The sequence below is a fragment of the Cuculus canorus genome, chromosome 3 (genome assembly GCF_017976375.1).
Source record: "Cuculus canorus isolate bCucCan1 chromosome 3, bCucCan1.pri, whole genome shotgun sequence".
Lineage (NCBI taxonomy): Eukaryota > Metazoa > Chordata > Aves > Cuculiformes > Cuculidae > Cuculus > Cuculus canorus.
The window spans coordinates 46,865,316-46,888,674 of NC_071403.1; the positions used below are offsets into that span (position 1 = coordinate 46,865,316).

Here is a 23,359-nt window from a genome sequence, read left to right on the forward strand (position 1 = left end):
AGATAGCCCTGTTTCACAAGCTCACTAATAAAAAAAACTCCCATTCCTTAGGCTCTAACCCACCGCCTTCCAGAGTCTCCTCCTGATCTGGGGTGAACCAGCAGCTCATGCCCTCTGCTTTCAGTCAAGTGACATGCTTTAAAGGTAGAGGTGGGAGAAAGGCTGCAAAGAAAGAACACACCTTGTCATGACCATCGTGTCCCTACCCATCCCTACTGCTCTTTCAGTGTTGTCCAGAGCCTCCTCTTTGGGACAAGCCCCCACCTCCACTGCACCCCAAGCCTCATTTCTGGGACCAGCATAAAACATGCTTTGCTCCCTGCCTGAAACATTGAAGAGTGATGCACAATCCACCTCAAACCAGAACTCTAAATGTATCTTCCAGTTCTGCTCATGTATTTATACGTCCCTGCACAGGGACATATTATTCTTTCAAAAATATTACAGGAAAATGCTGCAAGTGATTGTCATAAAAAAATCTTCCATCATAATTTCATTAAAAATTAACAAAAAGAAAGCATTAGTGTTGTCCTGCCAACTGGGTGTATGCATGTGTGTGTGTCTCATATTATTAAATTGAGAAGGGCAGCAATGGAAAGTGGTTTTAGATTGGTGTTTCCATTCTTTCCTCTTTTGCTTGGTTCAAAAGTCCTGCATAATTAATACTGTAGTACTTAATAAATGCTTATGAACCTACTACCTCTCTACTCTTCCCGTTTAATTAGGTGATTGACTTCAGGCATACTATAAATTATGATGACAATTTCATTACTTTTTTAATGCGCACACTTAAAAGATTTATAAACAGGAATAGGGTAGTACAGTATACTGAAAATCAGAAATACCATGAACTAGAGAACAGCTCCAGTAACCCATCTAACGTATCTTTCCAGTGTCTGAGCACCTGCAATGACTGGGAGATATGGTATTTACAGTGTCTGGTACAACCACAGAGAATTGTGTATTTCTACCCGAGTGCCTGCATAAGCTCCTTTTAACTTTTTCTTGTGGCAGTCTCATATCTCACTCAGCTTCATGGTTGGGGAAGTTAGGCTATGGATTTCAGCATCTCTTAGGTAAAGTGTTAGTAAAAACTGGAGGAAACTTTCCCTTCTCTTAAACAAATGGTAAAACTTCTGCCTCATTTCATCATAACACTGTTGTCGTTAAAATTTGCAGGGGGCTGAAATCTGCCATGATATTCCAGGTGGCACAGACAAATTGTCGAAGACCATAGACTTCATCACCTCATGAACAGACTCTTCCTAGTCAGGAGACAGATACATCTGTCTGAGAATATTTCATGACATCAGCACCACCTACTGCAATAATTGAAGTTAGTTCTTCTGATATTGTTGTTATGCCATCTAGGACTCATTCCCCTGTCACTTACTGGAGTGTACATGGCAACTAAATTCACAAAGTTGAAAGAACTACATCAAACAAGAACCAGACCCTGGTTTTCACTTCAAACCAGTGCTCAGAAAAAAAAAGTACAACTGATAAACTAAAAATAATCTTTTTAAATTTAAATAATTTAAGATACTAAGAGAAGAGTTAACCTACCTAAATGTCCAGACAATTCCAACTCCTGGATGGTCATTGAAAACAAAGAAATCATCACTATTTCCTACAAGTTACCTGTCACCAACATAAAGAGATGACAGCATTTGTTTTAAATCACACTGTGCGCTATATTGGTGAAATTTTCTCATGTAAAAAAGTCATTAAAAACTGGGCTAGAGGAGACACTTTCCCATTTGGGAGCTGAATCTGGTTTGGTGTGACTACTCCTGTCTGTTAATTTAGAAGTATAAAGTATAACTGTACAGTCTTGGCATACTTACTGGGGATGCTGGCATCGCTGTAACCAGAACTGCTTTCAGAGGGGGGGGAAAAAAAGACTGGGCAATTCACAGTGCACTAGAAAAATGATGGGCAATTCAGTGTTTTAAGCATCATCTATCAACAGTGTTGAATAGTCAAAAGGGAAATAAATTTAAAAATATCACCAAGGCACAGTGCTGTGATAACTGTCACTGCTTTTCTTTTTTAATACAGAAAAAAACCATCAGACGTTCATCTCATTCATGCCCAGTGAAGCTGAGTGGAAAGCAGATCAATCCCACAGCTTCTTCACGTGTCTGTCCACCTCAGCTAGCACAGAACAGGGCCAGAAAAGGTATAGGTGAAAGAGAAAACGCCAGGAGGCTGAGCAGTACTGTGAATCACAGGGAGCTGCTTTGTCTGCAGCTTCCGTTCTTGGAGGAGCTGCGCAGGGCTGAAACAATGGCTCTCCTATGGAGCTTCATCTCATTTACCTCATCTACAGCTGGTGATGGATGATGGGTCAAGAGGGCAGCAGACTTTGGGTGCACAACCCTTAAATACTTTATCAAAGATGGCAAAAGGCCATGTACTACAATAACACAGCAAATACTTCCTTTTGCTGTAAAGCAGACAAATTCCTTCCTCTCTGCTGGCTAAATCTAAACCTTTTGGTTCACGGTTCACAGTGTGTGCAAATTCTATATTCGCAAAATGTACACGTAACAAAGCTGTGGTTTTATTCCTGAGACCGTTCAACTGTAAACATTCTCACAGAATTGAAAAGTCAGCCCTATCTGTGCTGAAATCCTATGCAGTCATAAATATCTAATTCTAGGGATTTATGGGGTCTATGCACAATAAAAGAAGGCACATTTCACTCATTTTAAAAATTGAAACTGTATAGTAAAAATTGAAAAAAAATTGTACAGCTGTGTAACTCATCCAAACTTTTCATACTGAAAAGGTTTCCTGAAAGGAAAACATACTCATTTAATAGAAGTGGAAAGTTCCATAAAAATAAAAATATTGTCCTTGGTTTAAAGGAAGAATAATAAAAGTAATACACCTTGTGATATAACAAGATATATTTCAATATTAGCAGTTTAACAGCAGTGTTTTGCTACCCAGTGAATTATACTTCAATGAGACATATGAGTTGCGTTGGAATACCTTCAGACCATCAAAATATCTCTATGCAAAGTAAAACTGAAGCAACATTTAAATTATTCTGAAAAAAAACCCTATCTTACTGCATAAGACTTTTCAAGGGTTTGTCCCAGTTTAGAGGTAAAGTAAATCAAAACCTTCTGCTGTTTAAATGGTCTTCCAATTAATTTTGTCATCTGTTCCTCCTTAGCTCTGTTTGTACCCCTACATATCTTTAAAACTTGATCTAAATTCTCTGAGTTTGACAATATAACTTGATGCTTTAACAGGACAGAAAGCCTGTCATGTCTGGTTTCTAAAGGCAGTGGCAGAAAGGAATCTCCAAAGAAACCTCCAAATCAGCTGTGCCCCTTACCAGTTGACTGGAGCAACACCAACAGAAGATCACTTAACTGCCTACGTACATGGCCCCAGGAGCAGAGGTAAACCCAGAAGCCGAGGTAACACTATAATAATGGAACCTTGACTAGTGGCAACACCACTGGCTCCTAACTTGCCCGTTTTGGTGACCTTGAGGGGTTCGTTCACATGAAAGCATTGAAGCAACTGGCGTGGGTTTTCCGGCAATGCAATGTAGGCAGTGAAGCAGCAAGCTGTGCCATCCCACCACATACATTGCAGCAGTGTGGGAAACCTGCACCTTCCGCCTCCAGGCATGCTAAGGCAGAAGAAACAGGCAGCTTCCTTCCTAAAGATCTTACAGCATTTTACGCTACAGCAATGGATTTGCATAATTTCAGTCAAATGATGTATTACAAATTTCACCACAGATTTTGAACTTAAATGCTTCAGAACTGAGCAAAATAAATGGTGCTTATGTTCAGAAAATGGAGGGTCTTGGGGTGGAGGTATCTCAACTTTCTTATAGCCCTGTTGAACAGATGACAAGCAGGTCTGTCATCTCAAAGTCGACCAAGTGTAAAATTCAAATTAAAAAATAAGTTACTTTAATTAATAGGTATAATGTGTACCAAAAAGCTTCTAAAGCAATAAGAGCATTTGCACAGCCTCTATCACCCAGAAAGCAAATCTGCACATATTAACTTGCCCTCTGAATATTTTCATTCCTCTTTAGAGTGTGAAGCTAAGACTGGCAGCAAACTGTGTCATGTTTCTAATGCATTTTCCCACTGAACTGAGGGGCACTTGAGGAGCCACAGTGATGTCCCAGACACTTTGAATATAACTTCTCTGCTACACCCACCTTCAGCTCGTGGCCCAGCACTCTGCTCCCTTTTATTCATCCAGGTAAGGAGAAGTTGATAGCTTGGGGAGGGAAGAGATTGGGAGACATATGGAGCTAGATTCATTTTTTGGTATGTATTTGTGAATAGACACAAAAGAGATAAATGTTGGCATGCATAAATTCACATTTTATCAGTATCTATTCTGGTACTCTACTGTCAGAGTAATTTATTCAAAAAAAAGCTTTTAAAGGCAAGGACCTGTTTAAAGAAAAACCCAAATCTTTTAAGAGACACATTCCAATCCTGACTTGCCCCAGCAAGTCCAGGATCCCATCAGCACGAAGCAGTAGGCAGAAGCCCACTCGCTGGGTTTATCTCCCAAAGCCAAAAGGGAAACTGGTGTAAATACACTAGAACCCAAGAGGAAGTTTCTGCAGGCTACTGCCCGAAACAAGTCCTCTGAGATCACTCAAGCAGGGGTGGATGACCAGCTTGGTGAGGAGAAGCACAGAGGGTCCATGTCCAAACTGCTCATGCAGACAGCAAGTGGAACTGATGGTTTTGCATGCAGTATCTCGTAATGACAAAGGCTATCAAAATTACAAGGATTCACTAGTTTTGCCCCTGTAGTTGCTTCACCTACAAATGTTTGGTTTCACTTCTCAGAGCTATTCAAATTATCCCGTTCTCATGGGTCTACAAACCTGAGCTGCAAGTCTCAACACGAAAGGGGATTTATTAAAAGATTGCTGGTGCATCTCACCATGACAAAATGCGAAAATAAAAAAAGTAATGAAACACAGTGAATATTTCTGAACCCCAGATTATGTTTGGCCTGGATCCAGCGGACGCATTTGTTTTCCACTGACTCCCCTATCTCATACTGTTATCTCCCTAAACTGTGATCTAAGGTCACCACACAGCAATAGCAGGAGGACAGCAGAGCAAAAGTATCTGCAAGAGTCACTTATTCCATTAGTCAAAATAAAAAATTTAAAGAGCCACTTCAAACACTAACAGAATGCAAAAACTCATCACTTCCTTCCAGAGGAGGGCAAAAGATCTTATTTGTAAGTATTGTTCAGAACATGTGCCACAGCAGAAAACTTCTGGACTCTATTCACGGCTCTTAAGCTTTGTGCTTTGTGCTTTGTGCCTGGACTTCAGCAAATGGTATGAATTTTCTATGCTTTTTCAAAACAGTAACAAAAACACATACCCACCTCACAGAACAGAGGCTTCATCAATGTTTCTAACTCAATCTCAGCTTCTTAAGTAGACAGTCCTGCAAAAGTGCAGAGTACCATTATTTAGACTTGATTCCCTTAAAAAAGTCTTAATCCTGACTATTTCTTGGGATGAGTTGCCAGGTACGAACAACTTTGGATGCAAAATCAGCATCCGTGTCTGGAAGCTAGTCTCAGGCTCCTGCTTTATCCACACACGTACATACTCCTTTCACAATACCACAATACCAAAAGTCTACCAACAGATCAGTAGGACATACACCAAGCAATGCACATCTAAAAATGAATGCAGAACAAACAAAAAAAGTGGCTATTTTTAAGACTAAAACTCTTCCCTAAGAATCTGATTTCTTCCCAGTCACACAGTTTGGCTGTGACATGTAAGAAATGGCTTTTTGAGGCACTGCAGTGTCTTCTGAATCACTGCCATTACCCGAAAAAACCCCAGGAAGTGGTTTGGATGAGAAACTGGACCTGACTTGCGTAGGTATCAGCTGATGTCAGAGTACACACAGCACAAAGCCCTAACAGTGTGGACATTGTGAAACCAGGAATAACCTTCTCTTATCTCTGGCACTTTGAGAAATCATTTCTAGCTTGATGACTACAGAGCTTAGGAAGAAGTCAAACAGTTAATTTTTCACTGTGCACTTCATAATTAATCTCCATTCCAGGTCAAATCTTTGTATGCCCATAATAACATGAGGATCTCCAGTGAGGGAAACAACAGCATGAGCTTTTAGACCTCCTTCTGCAAAGCAATTCATTTTTCCATAAACATTTACTATTAAGCAAGGACAAAGCAACAAACTAGACAGCCATCTGTGTAAACCAATTTAAGGATGGGGACCTCATAATTTTTTTCAAACTAGCATTCTCCATTTGACTTCTGCCACTCTGTGCTGCCCCAGCAGACACCACATTTTGAGCAGATCCTCAGGCAAGCACGGTGATTTCCCTTTACGGAAAGCTGGTACTTTAAAGCCACAGCAATTTCAAACCTGTGAAAAGAGCATGTCAATGAAAATACCTCTGCATATATGGACACAGGACAACCTAACTGGCAGCCCACACACCCCAGAGGGTGTTACCTCAAATATCTGTGCTATGTTTGCCAGCTGAGCTTCCTAGAGGTATGAGGTCAAGTGAGCACAAGAGTTCAGGCCACTGATGAGAACATAGTCCCTGCTGAAGGGTGCTCTTTCTTATGACCTGGAGAGAAGGCAGCACAAGCACTAATTGCGACCACGTTGGACAGGAAGACAAACCTGATAGCTTTAAAGCAAATTTCATGTATCCACACAGAGCACAGAAATTCTGCACACACCCAAGATAGCCACAACATCCGCAGAGCCTTCTGCCTCTCTAGATTTGAATCTAGTAATGCCTCGGGTAAAACATGCAAAACAGAATACCAAGTAGACCACCTACAAACAGGTGCAGGAATTAAACACTTAAGGCCATGTCTTGCACCAGGTTACATGCAGAACTGCCTTGTATTCCAGTTACTGAAGTCAGTCAGATCCACGCAAGAGGTGTTGGTGATACCAGACCACTGGTGCAACAACAAAACAAAGTACACAAATTCATTTACAAAGGCACGTAGATGACCAGCATTTCAATATCAAAGAAGCTAACTAAAAGAAATGTATATTTTCTTCCCAGTTTCAACAATCAGAACAACATAACAGTATATTAACTTTAAGTGGTAGAAGGAAGCATTCACTTATTCATGACATAGAGATGGTATTTCTAAGGCACATAGTGCAAACATGGTAAAAATCACCTCCCACAACATCCAGGCTTGTTACATTGACTCTTTTTCTCTTTAGCCTGCATTTTCAAACCTCGTTAGTTTAATATTCCCCTTCCGCAACACCTGAAATTTGTGTGTCTGATAGTTTTGTTTGCTTTAAAATAATGGCTGTGAAGTGAAGGAAACTCGCCCTTCTGACCCAGCATGTAATTGTACAAGTGCTTGTGCAGTAATAACCCCTCGTACACATAAAGCGCCATTTCTCTAATTGGCATTTGCTACCCTCTGCAAACACAGTGGCTTTTTTATTGTCAACCTCTTTAATTATCTCACTCTTGCTAACACAAAATGTCCTTTCTGTCATTAGAGAAGAACAAACCACACCTCATCACAGCCACAGTAATAGTATATATTTCATATTGCATATAAGTGTATGCTATTAAAGATTAGCCTTAAAAGATACAAGAGTGTTAACAGCTGCCCTGGGAATTCCTTACAGAAAACGGAACAATTCTGACCTTTGAGTCCATGTTTCAGTGCATTTTTTTATACGCTTCACAAGAACAGTTCAGGCTGTATCTCAATCCAGTTTGTCACATCTTACTGCGTGTAAAAGCAAGGAAAGAACAGACTGGTGCTGCTTTCCCTTGCCTTCAGTTCTGCTGAGGCAACTGATGCTGGCACATGCAGCACATTTCTCTGCTTCCTCTAGTTTTGTCTTTCCTTGGTCACTGCTTTAAGCACCTACCCAGCCATCTCCAACGGCTCTCCTGTTGGCTGCCATGTTACATAAAAACTTAAAAATGGCTTAGAAAACATTTAAATATGTGCTATCTTGGCAAGTTGTTAATCCTTGAAGCAAATGCTACTTACACAATGGAGTGCACACATTTCCTAGCCTGCTGTGGAGACGTCGTGCCCCATCTTACAGGGCTAGAAGGAATGCACACCACTTTGTAACATACTTCTGACTTTCCGTTTCCACTATATAAGCATCTTGTTATCAATTTTTATAGGGAGTGAATATGGGAAAGGAAATTCCTGGAAGAGATCACAATTGTCAAACAAGCTTTTGATATCTTTTAAGCAGCCAAAGCATTAATTTTTTGGCGGCACTGTCAAAACTCTATGAGGGCTTCCTGGCTGCGGTGGAAGAAATAGTACATTTAGTTCAACTACAAGCTGTACTTTTAAAAAAATCCATAAGAAAACAGACTCATTATTCATTTTTCTGTTAATACATGGTTTTGCCCTGCAGTTTCAATAATAATTTTGTAAGACGTTGCAGTCTCAAGAAAGAACTGCAACTTAGAGCTAATGCTTTAATGAACTTTTATATTATAGTCAAACCAGAACAAAAAAAATAAAACTACAAATGACACTTTTATTGGAAGTCAAGAAAAAGATTCATGTGTCTGAATATTTTAGCTACAGTATGGTAGGCATGATTATTATTTCCTGTAAAGCCAAAGTGTAGCTTTAAAGAACTAGAAGGAGGCTACTCTGGCAACAGAGCATGGACACAGCCTCTAAAAAGTAGACAGCTATAAATATCATGCAATTTTAATGCAAAACTCCCATCAAGTATTCTGGGAATTTTACAGTGGAGCAACAGCAAGATATAGCAACAGCAAGATATATAAAACTCTGTTTGGAGCTTTCAAATTACCTCCAGGTTTGATTTCTGCAAACAGCTTCCTTCACAGTAAAAAGTACCAAAAACTTTCAGGAAGGTTTGTAGTGAGACAGGCAAGAAAATTACCTTTAATAAAAGTCATCATAGAATCCCAGAAATTAGATCAAAAAGGAAATGGCCGAAGTCTATTAGATCATCTCATTCACAAATAAGAAAAGCCTATGTAATATATTTTACAGTGTTTTGTCCAGGTGACTTTTGAGTTACCCAAACTCATTAGCTCTTCTGGCTTCCATCAGGAGAACAGACCTTCACCATAATGAGTTTTTTCCTGGTAGTTAACCTATTACTCCTTTCAGTCTTTTGCACCATTTTAGTCCTTTATACCTCTAAGACTGCTATACCCTTCTAGGTGATCTTGGCTTTGATGCTTTTATCACTGTGATATCCAATTTAAAAGCAATCAAAGTAGAAAATACTAAGTTAAAAAGAGCAACTGATCTGATTTTCAGCCTTGCTCCCTCTGTAACCTCAGCACTGTTCCAATGAAACTGAGCTCCTGGTCAAGAGTTAAAAAGGATGGAAAAGGACCACCATCCACATTGAAACACAGGCTGCATTTCATCAGCAGGTGACGAGCTTTAGGGAGGATGGAGATCTCACAAAGCAACCCCAAAGGTTCCCATTCTCCTCAATGTGACACTGTATGACATGGTTACTTTAAGAAAATCTGGTTACTGTTACTTCTCCGTGCACATTAGTGAAAGAGGGTTTAAAAAGCTTTGTGTATCCTAGATGTCATAACCCTATTTCTTTCTCATTTCCAAATTACAGACTTCCAGATCGGGATTTCTGGCCTTTGAACATGGAAATGGAATTCTCTGGAGGAGGGGAAGGAGTTTCACATTGCAGATTGATACCCTGCTTCCAAAGACAGGGACAGCAGATGCCAGGTCCTCACCAACTGACTTTGTAGATCGTCTGTCCCTGAACAAAGATAGTCACAAGCAGCTTGCAGAGAAATTCAGAAACATACATTCACTTTGCTGCCTAAAAGTATAAATAAGTATACAACAAGGAAAGTGGAAAAAAATTCTATCCTTGATCATGTTCGAATAAGCCTGTGAAAACAACATCACTACTTGATAAGGAATTTTTTTTAACTTAGTTGCTATTATTTCTAACTAGCAGGGTAGCAAATAGTGATTGTGCTTGAGGAAAAGAAAGGTTGGATGAGTTTCTGGAAAACTCCTCAGAGGCCTGTCTGCAAAAAGACAACGTCATGACATAAAACTACAGACACTTGGCAAACTCCTCAGCAATCTTGAATTAGTGCCTTGTACTGCACTCATGTTATTAGCTATTGTAGTATTGTGTAAATCCTTCACGACAGTGATACTTTTGAAGTACTGCTCTACTGTCAGGTGTCTTGACATCATCAAGGTTCCTGGGGATGTCAAGTCTTTCTCAACTCCTTTACATCAAGTTTCCAAGCTAATACAGATGCCCTGAGAAGGGCCAGGATCTCTGCACAAAGATTTTAACCTGGGTTGGAAGGGAGCTTCTTCGCTTGCTGTACCTTTAGGGCATGGGACCTCTTTACCCAAAATGACCCTGCCTCTTACCCACTCCTGTCTCAGGATTCTTGTACTGCTCTGCATCTGAAAACAGGAGGCTGGTAGGGAGTGCTCACGGCTGTGAGCAGATGGACAGGGACTCTGCACGGATTTGCTGGCAGCACACCACTTGTTGAGCTGTTTGAGGTCCTGCAGGAAAAATGCTCATTTTGTGGCACTAAAGAGAAATACTGCCAAGACCAAAAATCCCTGCAAGAATTACTGCACTGTGTATATACAGGAAACAAAACAGATGATGAAGAAAAGACTTTGCCACAGTTTACAGGAGTTGCTGCCGGTCTACTGGCATAAAGGTGGCACCTTCCCATCTGCCACAATACACAGGCTTCACCTGAACTATTTTCCTTCTCTTCTCTTCCTCATATGCAAACAAATGGGTAGATTCCTTTCAAACTAACATTTACAAATATGAAGCTCCAACAGTCTCATGAAAGTTGCTGACCACTTGCAGGAAGGACTGAGCTCATGAACGAAGGTTTCAGGACCAAGGTCGTCAGGCACAGAGTGTGCAGAAAGAGCTGAAGTGTTATCTTACTCCATCCATTCATATTATTGCACACAGTAACATCAAAAAGATGGGAGGCTTTTCATTTATCTTATCAATTAGATTAAAAACATGAAACACCACAAAAATGAAATACCAATACTTTTTTCACTTTTCCAACTTTCCATTTTTGCTGTATTGTCCTTAAAATATTTCATTGCATTGCTTTTTCCCTCTTTGTTCTTTATTACTCCACTTACTACAAACATCAACAGTGTTTATGAGTAAGTCCTTATTTTTCCCTATAGCAAAATAATGTCTAAATGAGATGATGGCTAACCTATATTTCCTCCACGACACCTGAAGAAACAAAACACAAAATAAACCAATGAAACTATCCAAGCCCTTCATCATACAAGCTGATCAAAATTGGAATTTCCTAGTATCTAGGAATTGGTTCGATTATTTCAATGCGACTTTATGAAAACACAAAAATCACCTTGAGAGGGCAAGTATTTATGACTATAATAAGATTATTTTGAACCAACACAATCAGAAAACACCATGTACCCTAAAGTAGTGAAATCACTACTTTGGTTCGTATTTCAGAATACTTTCACAATGTATAGCTGTCTCATAGGAGACACATCTCCATTTGCATAAAAGATTTTGTGAATGACTGAGCAGCAGTGCCTGCTTCAAACTCTTCTCACAAAATAGTGCTGCCAGTAGGGAGGGCCACAGGCAAAGTGAGCGTTGTATTGCCTTTTCTGTTCTTCCCATCGTAGGACACCTCTTTATTCTCAAGAGTATTTAAGCACTGAGGTGCTTTGTTGAAATAATACAAATCTATAAAAATACCAATGCATTGCTATGATCCTCAACAAATACCTGACACTATAGCAGTTGTACAGAGTGTATCGTCATAGATTTAACAGGCAGGAGAGAAATTAATTGTATTTAATCTTTTACTTTGGCTGACACATTAAAAAAAATCAAAATCAAGCCCCTGATATTCCCGTGTCAGATTCAGTTTCTTTTTTCGCCTCCCAAGTATGGTAATTACAACCCTGCGCCCACTGGGAACTAGTTGCACACCAACAAGCTTCAGCAGTGGAAGGAGAGGTTTGCCGATGAACTTATTACAAGATGCAGCAGCAGATGCTTTGACTTCCAGTGAACATGCAGTATCCCTTGCTCTTGATGTCTAATTATTTTAACTACTAAAATGAAATATCTGATTAGCCATTGTCCAAGGCAACTGACAAGATTTTAAAGGTGACCAATGAATAGGTGAAGGCTCTTCCAGAAAATCAAGGCTTTAACCACCATGGTCATCATTCCTCAATTCAAGCTGGGCAAGCAGAACTTGGTGCCTGCACTTAGTCACTGAAGTCGACAGGGCATAGGCATACGGACCCAGGCATCCACCTGGCATGACTTCCTTGCAGGGACATCACCTGAAGCAGTTTATCCTAAATGCAATAACTCTGTCACAGCATGCACAGAGGTACCTATGCTGCCACATGTCAGTTTGGACTTCATTCCCCTTCTGACTTGCAGACAGCTGCAGCACCAAGCATCAGGAATCAGCAGGCAACTTACTAATGCTTCTTCCTAGCAAATAATGATCCTTTCTGAAATGTTTTGAGGGCCTGCAGAGTCTTTCTGGAAACTTGGCAGTGCTGAGTATTCACACAAACGTTGCAAATGAAAGTAACCCTAAGATACCCTAAAATACAACTGCCCTAAAAATGAGGGGAAAGGAGGTCACTATTAGCCAAAAGATGTCAATGGGCGTAATGATTCCTAGAAAGCTGTGGCAAATAATACACATAGCAACATCAAGCAGTTAGCAAGCTTTACGTTTTCTAAGTACAGTACCCCAGGAAAATTCACTGAATTTTAATGCAAATGACTCAAGATTCATCAAGGGGTTTGTGCTTAACCTTTTACAGATTTTGAATTATATAACCTGCCTGTCATGAATCACAAAGTCTTTTTGAAACGAGTGCAAAAAAAAATTATATATAAACAAAGGAAGAGTATAGTCATAAATCACAGTTAAATGAAAACCTTTTAATTCCCTCCACTCCCTTGTTCTTTTTAATTGTCGCTTGTCTCCCTACTACTTCTGTCGAACGCGATTTCCAACCAACACTCAACAAGCCAGACAGCAGATGAAGAAACTTGCTTCAGACCCAATGTGTGTTGGATCAGGCACCTGTTTGCAAGGAATGGAAAGGTATATATAACCTGCATCCCTCAGAGCGAGGGCATCCACACCATGACAGTACATGCCTTGCTACCGAAGGCAGCTTTATGTAAGCACTGTCAACAAACACAGAGACTGGGTTTAACTGGCTCCCGCAGGAAGCCTGATTTCATTCATTAACTACAACCTCTGGGCTAGTACATGTGGAGGAGGAGACACACAGGCAAGTTGAAACAAAGCTCTTATTTTCCCTCTGAAAGTTTTCAAGTCTCAAAATCCTGCACAAAACCCCATTCTGCTGTCACTCGAGTGAAAAACAATAGTAGGCACTCAAATAAGTAAGACCCGCATGAGGGTTTGCAAGCCCAGCCTATAAAGGAGGGCCACCTGCCAACAGGAAGAAGTGGTGAGAAGGAATTTGAATCCAGCTGCTATCCTCTCTCAGCCAAACAATGCCGCACGATAAACACTATTAAGGACTTTTCTTAATCATCAATCACACCAAGAGCATCCACATCTGTCATTTTTACTCCCTAGTTGCTAGGAGGACCATTGAGACTTCTAAGCTGGAGTTCACAGAAAGCTCATCTCCTGTTTCCTATCACTGCTGTATCAGAGAGACTGAGCCCAGGAAAGATGGGAAGAATTCAGAGAGGAGGAGAAATGACTAAGTGCTTCACCATCCATCTGGCTCAAGCTGCTAAATTCACCACAGGTAACGCTCACAAAATTCTCATAGCAGGCAGCTATGAGATTTCACATGTCAGCTTCTGACAAAAAGGCAGAAGAAAGAAGGAAGGAGAAAGAGAGGATAACTCAGTATCTGCAGTCCTTATTTCTGTCATATGAAGTGCTGAACACCAGGAAATGAACTACAACCACATGCTCAGTGGGTCACTGTGGCAGGTGCGACTTAACCTTAAAAGCACATAGCATACTGCACCTTCAGATTTAGCCCAGACAGCACCTGAGTTAAGCACTCCAATAAATCTGCTCGCTGCTCACAGGCAGTAACAAAAAGGGTTAAGAAAACAAGCAGGCTGCAGCTGAAAATTCCACAGCATTTCCCTCTACAGAGCTGCAAACCATGTCTTCCCTGGGATAAAACAGACCGATGAAGTGCCCTAAAGATCAGCCAGTGAAACACATTGAAACGCCACTGTCACCGGTGGACACCTACAGCTGAAGAGCCCAGGAGAGTCAGTCAGAGGATCACGGTCACTCAGTGGTCCTCTGGCACGGCCAGTTCCCCGGCATCCGGGGCAGCGTACCTTTTGGCTAAACATCACAGCTGGAGTCACCGCGTTGCAGCCCAGGAACCCCCCTCTCCTTCCTCCCCCCCTCAGCCCCCGGTGAACACCCAGTATCTGGGTACTACCTGTGTTTATCAGCAGAGCCATCCCATATCTTCAGTCATTTGAGGAATTTAACAGCCTGGAAATTCCTGTTGTCCATTATTTGAGGTCACAGATAAAAGCTAAACAGCAGCCGTGACTCCCATCAATCATAAGTCACTCACTGATAGAGTGTATGGTAGGAGACCTACTGATGTAAGCTAGTCACCAGAGAAAATACCCACCGATGACGCATATCCAGGCACAAAAATAGTTACAGGGCCCCCAAAGGGATTATTCAACAGCCTACATTTAGATATTCTTACAAGAGACCTGCAGTCAATTTGCTGCTATTAGATGGCTGGGGAACATTGAAGTTTAAGTTTCCTCAGCAGACATAACCACAAATAGCTGGTTTAAATAAGCTACTGCAATTACAAGCTGTTTTGTAAATTTTAACACTGCATTATAGGGATTAAGTCTAAACAGAACCACTGGCTATAAAATGCTGTATAGACTTTGCTCTTACTATTCACCAGTTCCTGACATATATTAGTCAGCAAAGAAAAGAATAATTTAAAATTAATTCACAAATGGTCAAATGAATTCCCTTGTGCTACCCAAAAGCGGTGTTTTTTATGTAGGGCTTTTATTAGAAAAGTATCCATATACATGAAAAGGGATGAGACTTTTTGGTGATGCTTCAACACTATCTGAATCAACTTCTTTGTAAAATACTTTTGACTTAATTTTTACCTCTCTTTGGCATTTGGGCCTGTACTACTCAAAAAAAAAAATGGAACAGTTAATCTTTCCTGCACAAATCAAAATAATGTAAAGCTAAATTATTAATAACATGCAAAAACATGGACCATGCACCTGCTTTGAGTAGGGGCTAGAAAGATGACCCCTGAAATCCCTTCTAACCTACATTACTCTATGATTCTCTGCAACTCGATTTTTTTTGCATTAATATAAAATTAAAACCACAATCCTCTAAATGAACCAATTGATTGGTAATGCCACAATATTACTGCCCCCTTCAACAGTTTCAGGATCCTTTTCATGCCCTCACAGTAATCAAACATACTAGGGTATAACAATACTGCCGATGGCAAAACAGACTGTGCATTTCTGTCTGTATTAAAATATTTTCTTTTTTTTTTTACTTAACTGATTTTAACATTCAAGTCCCCTTTTCAGAAGAGATTTTGATGCTTGGGAGTCTAAAATGAACAACTTTCTATTGCATATTTAAAATCTAAATGTAGGAAAGTATATCATGACTCTGATGCTTACTTCATTGGCATACTTTTGGAAAACATTACCTAGCCAAACAAACACTCAAGGATTTATAGTGTTTATCCCATAAAGCAGGAGTGAAAAATGTCCCAGGCTACAAACTTCTAGCTCACTTTCTCCATCTGTGATAACATTATTAAAAATAACACAAAAAAATTATTTTTAGCACAACTGTTTTGTAAAGCCCTCATGTTTCTCTCACACACATATATGCTGGCAGTCCACATGGCCTAATTTAGCAGTCTTAAGAAGAAATATTCATTGGTGCCCTCTAGCTGATTATCCTAACTACATTTGCTGCAAACACCTAGTACCAGTCTCTCTTTTCTCTTCCTGTCGTTCCCAGGACTGTCACTGGTGCCCACTCAATGCAACATCTTGGAATAAAACAATTTGCTTCCTACGGAAGATGTGGGAGTCAAAACATTCAAATCCCCTAGTGCTCTCAATTGTAGGAGCTCTTACAATAACATAAATGTCACGAAAAATAGGAGAGATGTAGTGTGTAAGACACCATGTCACCAAGAACCTGTGATGAAGTACCTGAATATATTTTTAGCAAGCTTGCAAATTCCATGGGACAATACAACGTGCAGTGTTTCATATGAAACACACAAAGCCCCTCACTCGTTCACAAGTGGGTATTGTAATCCCTCACTTCCTCAGGAGCCTTTAAACAGCTTATAAGCTATGTATTAAGTTTTGCACACATTCATTTAATATTAGTTTCACACACGACAGTTATACAACTCACAGCCTGGGACCTCCCTTTTGCCATTGCGCAAGCCTGAGCAAGCAGAGAGCGCCTGCCTCTGCTTTCTAAATGACATCTGTTGAAGGGACATGCTCCCAGTTCCACCCACCATGCTCCCCTCTCGCTCCGGCCACTCTCCATGGAGGCTGCATCAGGTATGACTGAGGTCCACTGCCCCATCACCACACCATTGCATGGCTGTATTGTGGGCATGCCGGCAGCATTTGCAAAGCCATAAAAGCCACGAGGCAGAGGCGGAGATGCTAACACATGCCCTGGACGCTATCTCTACTGTGAAATGTGAAGCAAATTAAATGGTGACCAAATCCTAAACGGGAAGTCCCCCAGCTGGAGGTAAATCCCTGCAGAGGAAGACATGCCCTGGGAGATACCATGCCAGTGGTGTCTCCAGCCCTGACACCAAGGGAGGAGCAGCACAAGGTGCCCACCTGAACACTGGCTGCAGGACACCTCTTCGGCAACTCCACCAGCAAATGCATCTGCTCTGAGTCAAACTGGTGGACACTGGCTGGCTCAGAGGATGAGAGAGGTGGGAAGGTCATGTGGAAAGTAGGGTTAAGTCTCCGTTCTCCTCCTCTTTGCCCAGCCACACAAGACAGAGATTGCCCTCAACTGCTTGTCTCCATGATTTAGTCAAAGCCATAGAGTTGTCCATAGCACCACATCAACCATTAATCAAAGTAAATGTAGCAGGGACACCAGGGTATGTAACTCATAAATACTGTGAGACGGACTAAGTTTCAGGGCTGTGTGCATAATTCTCAAAAGAGCCATTTATACCTTGATTGGGAAGAAGAAAGCAGCAGCATATACTCCCTTTTTTCTGTGTCTGAACAGCAACTGTAAAGCAGTAACTGCTCAAATGTTTGGGAAGCACTGCACTGTTCCTGCCACATCCAGCTGTGCTTGGAAAGTTAACTTCCCATGTGCCATTTTCCTGGTGGAACACAGTACAGGTTAATCACAGCGGCCAGGCATTTTGGAAGGGTCCTGGGGCTCTGTTTCCCTAGCACTTTATTACAACATTACAGCTAATGCTACTTTCACACACACTCTCGGAAAAGGACACCACAGACTTGGTCAATACTCATTAAGGGGATGCAATTCAAATCTCTAAATTGTTAAAAGACTAAGGGGTTGTTGGAACAAAGAATAGTCAAAACGCTTTGGACACATAAAACAGGCATTTTACTCCATTTGGAAAGTGAATTTTTTGGCATAGTTCACTTTTCTTCTTTCTTTTTCTTCTTCTTTTACAACCACTTGTTGGTTCTGTCAGTTCTCAGACAGGAGATCTAGCACAAGCCTGGTTTGCGCAACTACTTCTGGAAGCCAAAAGACTTTTCAAAAGCAAGTTTTCTTGAAACACGGAGGAACCCAGCGAATCGGACAGTGAAAGTGGTATCTATAGGGTAAAAGACATGGAAAAACGAGGATTGGACAGGAGCAGCTTTTACTGTTCCAAGTAGTAAAAATGTATTGCTTTTCAACAGAAAAAACAAATAATGCAAACTGGTAAAGGACAAAACAGGAGTCACGATGGTAACTGAACGTAGCCCTCTAAGTATAAAAGAATTCAGAGATGTCCTGTTGTAACCAAGCTTCATGATGGTTCTCAAAATGCCATATTTGAAAAAGGATGCTGATTAATTATCTCTTATCGACCCATAAGTATCCAATTAGGAATATACATTAATGTAGTGTAGGAATATTTTTTATGTAACGTAAATAGAATATTAGCTTTCCAGAGAGTAAGGGAACATCCCAAATTAGCAATTTTTTAGAAATTGCTACAACTACTGAAACAAGGGGCAATATTGAAAAAGACATTCGGCTTACTGAGGATGGAATAGTATTGAGCATTTAGTCACTGCCACATACAACATTAGATAAAGCAGGACACTGATGTCAGAAACATAAAAATAGTCGCACTATTCTCATTCTGCCTGCCTATCAATGTCTTACGGCTTGTCTCCCAATGCAAGCATTGGCAAAACATGTACTATTGATTACGATAGAAAAGCAAAATTAAAATATTATAGAAGTAGAGGCTTCTGTGATTATATGATGATTTTTTTCTATTTGGAAGTAGAAATCTGATACTCCAGGGGTGCAAAACACCTGCAGGAATCTAAGACGAGTAACAATGGATGGTTTTGGTGGGAGTTGTGCTTATTTTAGATACTTAACATGAAAATCAAGATTTTTATTTTTGGAAATAAGTATACTTAAATTTCAAGTTATCACTACCTACTATATAGTCTAAACTGGTTATATTTGGTAGAACAGCTAACAGCAAATTATAACTTTTATGTCAAAATTTTAAAGCAAAACACACTATGAAACTAAGAAAGCCATTATATGAGCACCAGGCACCAAGTTTTGTTGAAATGAGATAGCAATAGCCTATTCTGCAGCTGCAGCAAAAGGATCTGAGGGCTCTTCGTTTCATTGTAGTCAGTTTGGATCTACTAAATAAAGAGCTCATTTACTGCTGAGTATCTGTAAGTTGAGTAAAGCATGCTTTCCTATTCCAAGCTATTAATTAAAAATACTTTTCAGATCTATTTTTTTATAAAAATTCTTGAAAAGTATTTTCAGAGTATCGGTGGTGAAAAACGATAGTGGTCTCAGCAGCCTAGTCGTATGATATGTATGTCACGTGACTTTAAAGGACCAAATAAAGTTATCCATCTAAACATGACAGCTTCAGTCTATGTATTATTCTCTAGTGACTGCGTTGGTGGATAAGGAAAGAGTCATCTTGACTTCTGTAAGGTCTCTAACACAGCCCCACACAACATCTCTGTCTCTCTACATTAGAGAAATAAGGATATGACAGATGGACCACTCAGTGGATGAGGAACTGGCTGGATGGCCACACCCAGAAAGTTGGAGTCAACTGCTCAATGTCCAAATGGAGATCAGGGTCCCTCAGGAGTCCATATTGAGACCGATATTATTCAATACATTTATTAATGACAGGGACAGTGGGATTGAGTGCACCTTCAGCATGTTTTCAGATGACACCAAAATGAGTAGTGCAGTTGATACACTTGAAGGAAGGGACGCCATCCAGAGGGACCTTGACAGGCTTAAGAAGTGAGCCAGTGTGAACTTCATGAAATTCAGCAAGGCCAAGTGCAAGGTCCCACACCCGTGCTGGGACAATCACCAGTATCAGTACAGACGAGAGGATGAATGGATTCAGAGCAGCTCTGCAGAGAAGGACTTGGCACTCTTGGGAGACAGAACATTGGACGTGAGCCAGCAATGTGCACTTGCAGCCCAGAAAGCCAATCCTATCCTGGGCTGCATCAAAAGGAGTGTGGCCGGCAGGCTGAAGGAGTTGATACTCCACCTCTACTCCACCCTTGTGAAAAAATATCTGGAGTAACACATCCAGCTCTTAGGTCCTCAGTACAGGAAAGACATGGAGCTGTTATAGCAGATCCAGACAAGGGCCATGAAAATGATCAGCATGCTGGAACACCTCTCCTATGAAGACAGGCTCAGAGTTGGGCTTGTTCACCCTAGAGAAGAGAAGGCTTCAGGGAGACCTTACTGAGGCCTTTCAATATATAACGGGAGCTTATGAGAAAGAGGGAGAGAGATGTTCTTACAACATCCATAGTGACAGGAAGAGGGGCAATGATTTTGAACTGAAAGACAGTAGGTAAGGAAGAAATCTTTTACAATGAGGGTGGTTAGGCACTGGAAGAGGTTGAGAGCTGGCATTCATCCAATTTTTTCTTTCATGACAAACTACGCAGATTAAACCCATGAGTGGTTCCCTCTAAAAGAGATGGCTTCTTTTCCTCTTGCAAGATTTCTTCTTATTACTCAACAATAAGGGGAAGAAAGCAAGGATCAAACTCAGAATGCAAAACTTTTGCATTCTTCAAAAATCATATTTATTGATAAAAGCACAATTACCATACTGTTTCACCTTTTCTTTTTTTTAAAAAAAAACAACATAGATAACAACATGAAATCTGGTGGAGGCTCTTCAGGGATTTCTCCTCAAATGGCAGTTTATCTTGTTAGTTATAGTCAAATTCCTCTCTCCCACTCTCAAACCACCAGTTCTAACTGTTATCTCTGGAATATGTTAAACTAAGAAGCAAGTATTACCCTGCCTATTTGGCACAAGAAGAGCGGAGTTTCTCTCTTTGGTCTTATGGAAACGCCTACCGAAATGGAAGGTTTTTGGTTGGTCCTGCTTATGTACTCATAGATTTGACTCTACTCTTACTGACATGTCCTTTTCTTAAGAAAACTTAAAAATTCAACTAGCAGCAATCTGATATTTTAGCTTGCTGCACAAGCCCCTGGTCTAGTTAGTCAAGAAATTAGAGTATTACACTGCATAACAATTCATACATCGCATTCAATATCATGAACTGTTGTTAATAAGTTTAAATAAAAATGCCAACATACACTTATTTACTATTTTAATTATTTATAGTATACATAAGCAGTTTACTTGTAAAAACTTAGACTTAATCTCTAACAGACTTCCTGCTGCTGTGCTGCCAGTCTCTCAGTGCAACTGTGGCTACCCTTAACTAAATAAATAATTTACCCTGGAAGATTTCATTAAGTGCCAGCCACAAGCACTTGGGCTGGGTGAAAAATCACTGCCAGTGGTGTGCTAGCACTCCTTCCTAGAATCTAAGGAAAATGATGAATTCCCTATATCAAACACTTTACATAACCCTTCTGCACAGTTTAAGTGATCTCTGTCATAGCACAGTAGTAAAACCCTCTCCATTTCTACATATTTTAAGACGGTACTTCACATTCTGTTGATTTTATTCTCTCTGCATTTGCGTGACTTTTTGCATCAATTGTACAGAATCACCTGCCTTGACTGTGCTTTTTTTTTCTTATATACAGTTAATATCCTCATTATCACTTCTAGTTATGTCGCTGACCCAAACACATCCTTCAAAGATGGCACATTACTGCTTTGAGTCTACAACAATCCCCGACTTTGATTTCCACCATACTTCTAACAGCTTTACCAACCAAACTCAAGTAACTTCCTCCTCTAGCAGTCTTCTCTTATCAGTACACACAAAACCAGCTTTTAATGTTTAACATTTAATGCACTACACTGCTACTTAAGCGTTTTCATAACTGCAGAAAAAAAATGAGGAAAATTCCCACTTTGTGCTGTGATAGAGATCTATTTTCAAATCCATTGCAAGATCCCACAATAAATATTATGGCGTGACTTCAATACTTGACAGCAGTGTAAACATCAGCAAATTTTCATAGGCTATCACAGGCATCTCAATTATCTGAATACTGTCTCAGTTATCAAAAGGGCAGCCTGACCTACTATATGGTCAATGTCTTTCCATGCACTGGTGATTTTAGAAAATCTACACAGAAAAAAGAAAGTTTTTGCGTGCTCCTTCATAGAAAATTTCTCCTTACATTTTCATATTCACCCCCATGCAGAATTGCTCAGACTCTTTAGGGGTCTGGGCTCACCACTAACTGCCCCATGCCCCAGAGCCAAAAAGTGAGCTCCTAGTCTCCCACCAGGTCAGGTTTCAGCCACTGTTTCGCAGTTTTCAATTAAAAAAAAAAGGGTTCATTTTCTTGCAAAGTTTGGCAATCAGCATGCAAGACTTCTGATGCAAAAACACAACAACATTTAAAGAAAATCCATCCACTGTGATGGGGCTGCCCCACTGAGGAAATAATGAAGGAAACACTTTCTTCTCTGTGTACAATTTACCCTAAGGCAGATAACCCTCCCACATGCTACCATTATTGCACAGCTCTCAAAACTCTTCTCAAACTACCACTTTTTGGCCAACTGGCTGACCCAGAAAAGCAGAAGAGTACTGATGGCCACTGTAGGGAGGAAGCAGCGAGCACAGCTTGTGAACCAGCACACTTCCATGCGGGAAAAAGTCACTCACCAGGCACAAAGAGTGCCGGCTATAGCTTGCCCTGGAATGAGCAATGCAATGGGGGTCGGATCAAAAAGGTCATGAGAAGAAAGGAGAGGGAAGAAAGTACACCAAGGGAAAGAGCTTTCCACTTCTACTGTAGTTAACTCGCCTAAATTTCATCCCTCCTCCCGGTTCCCTAGTTTCCAAAAATAAACTATACAAAGGCAAGAACTGCAGAGGCAGGCAGCCTTAAAAGAGAAAATACAAAAAAAAAAAAAAAAAAAAAAAAGATGGCAAAGGAATTGAAAAAAAAAAAAAGACACGTTCTTCTTGTAAAAGAACAGTGACATCTTCTAGTGTGGAGGCATATTGTCAGGGATGTAGGTCAGTAGCTGGAACCAGCATCTGTGGGGCCTCAGCTCCACGGGGCTGGTGCACACCGGTGGCTGCAGCAACCAAGCAGCCAGAGTGGATGGGAGGCTGTTTAGCCTCTCCCAGAGGGGCCGGAGAAGGCTTAGTCTGGCCTTGGCTGTTGCTGCCCTCACATGCTGCAACTGAGTGAATGATTTCTGTCTAGGCAACCATTAGAAAATCTCCTTGATGCTTGACATTTTCCCTTAAAAGTAAAGGCGCCTTAATCTGAAAAACATCTCTTAATGACTAAGAAGAGAGTCAGCAGTGAGCATTTGCACCCAAAGAATTCAGTTCCTCCCACATCAAAGCAACCTTGGAAAAATGATTATAAACAAATTAACAAACAACTAGTGTGTCTATCAAAAATAATGGCTTTGCTGCTGGAGAAGAATTAAAGACTCCCAGGGCTTGAAACAAACACCGAGGGTTAAATGTGATTCCTAATTGCTGGACTGGACACCAG

The 23,359-nt window shown here is 40.6% G+C and overlaps 1 protein-coding gene across 4 annotated transcripts in view; it reads right to left on the reverse strand.

Moving 5' to 3' along the window:
- Positions 1-23,359, reverse strand: part of HIVEP2 (HIVEP zinc finger 2) — a 138,768-nt gene that overhangs the window by 70,783 nt on the left and 44,626 nt on the right. For 2 of the 4 annotated variants that reach the window (XM_054064070.1, XM_054064071.1), the window contains one exon: positions 5,408-5,469. The exons of the other annotated variants lie outside the window; for them this stretch is intronic. The gene's annotated coding sequence lies outside the window, so the exon portion shown is untranslated. The remainder of the gene's footprint in view (positions 1-5,407; positions 5,470-23,359) is intronic. 4 annotated transcript variants of the gene reach the window in all.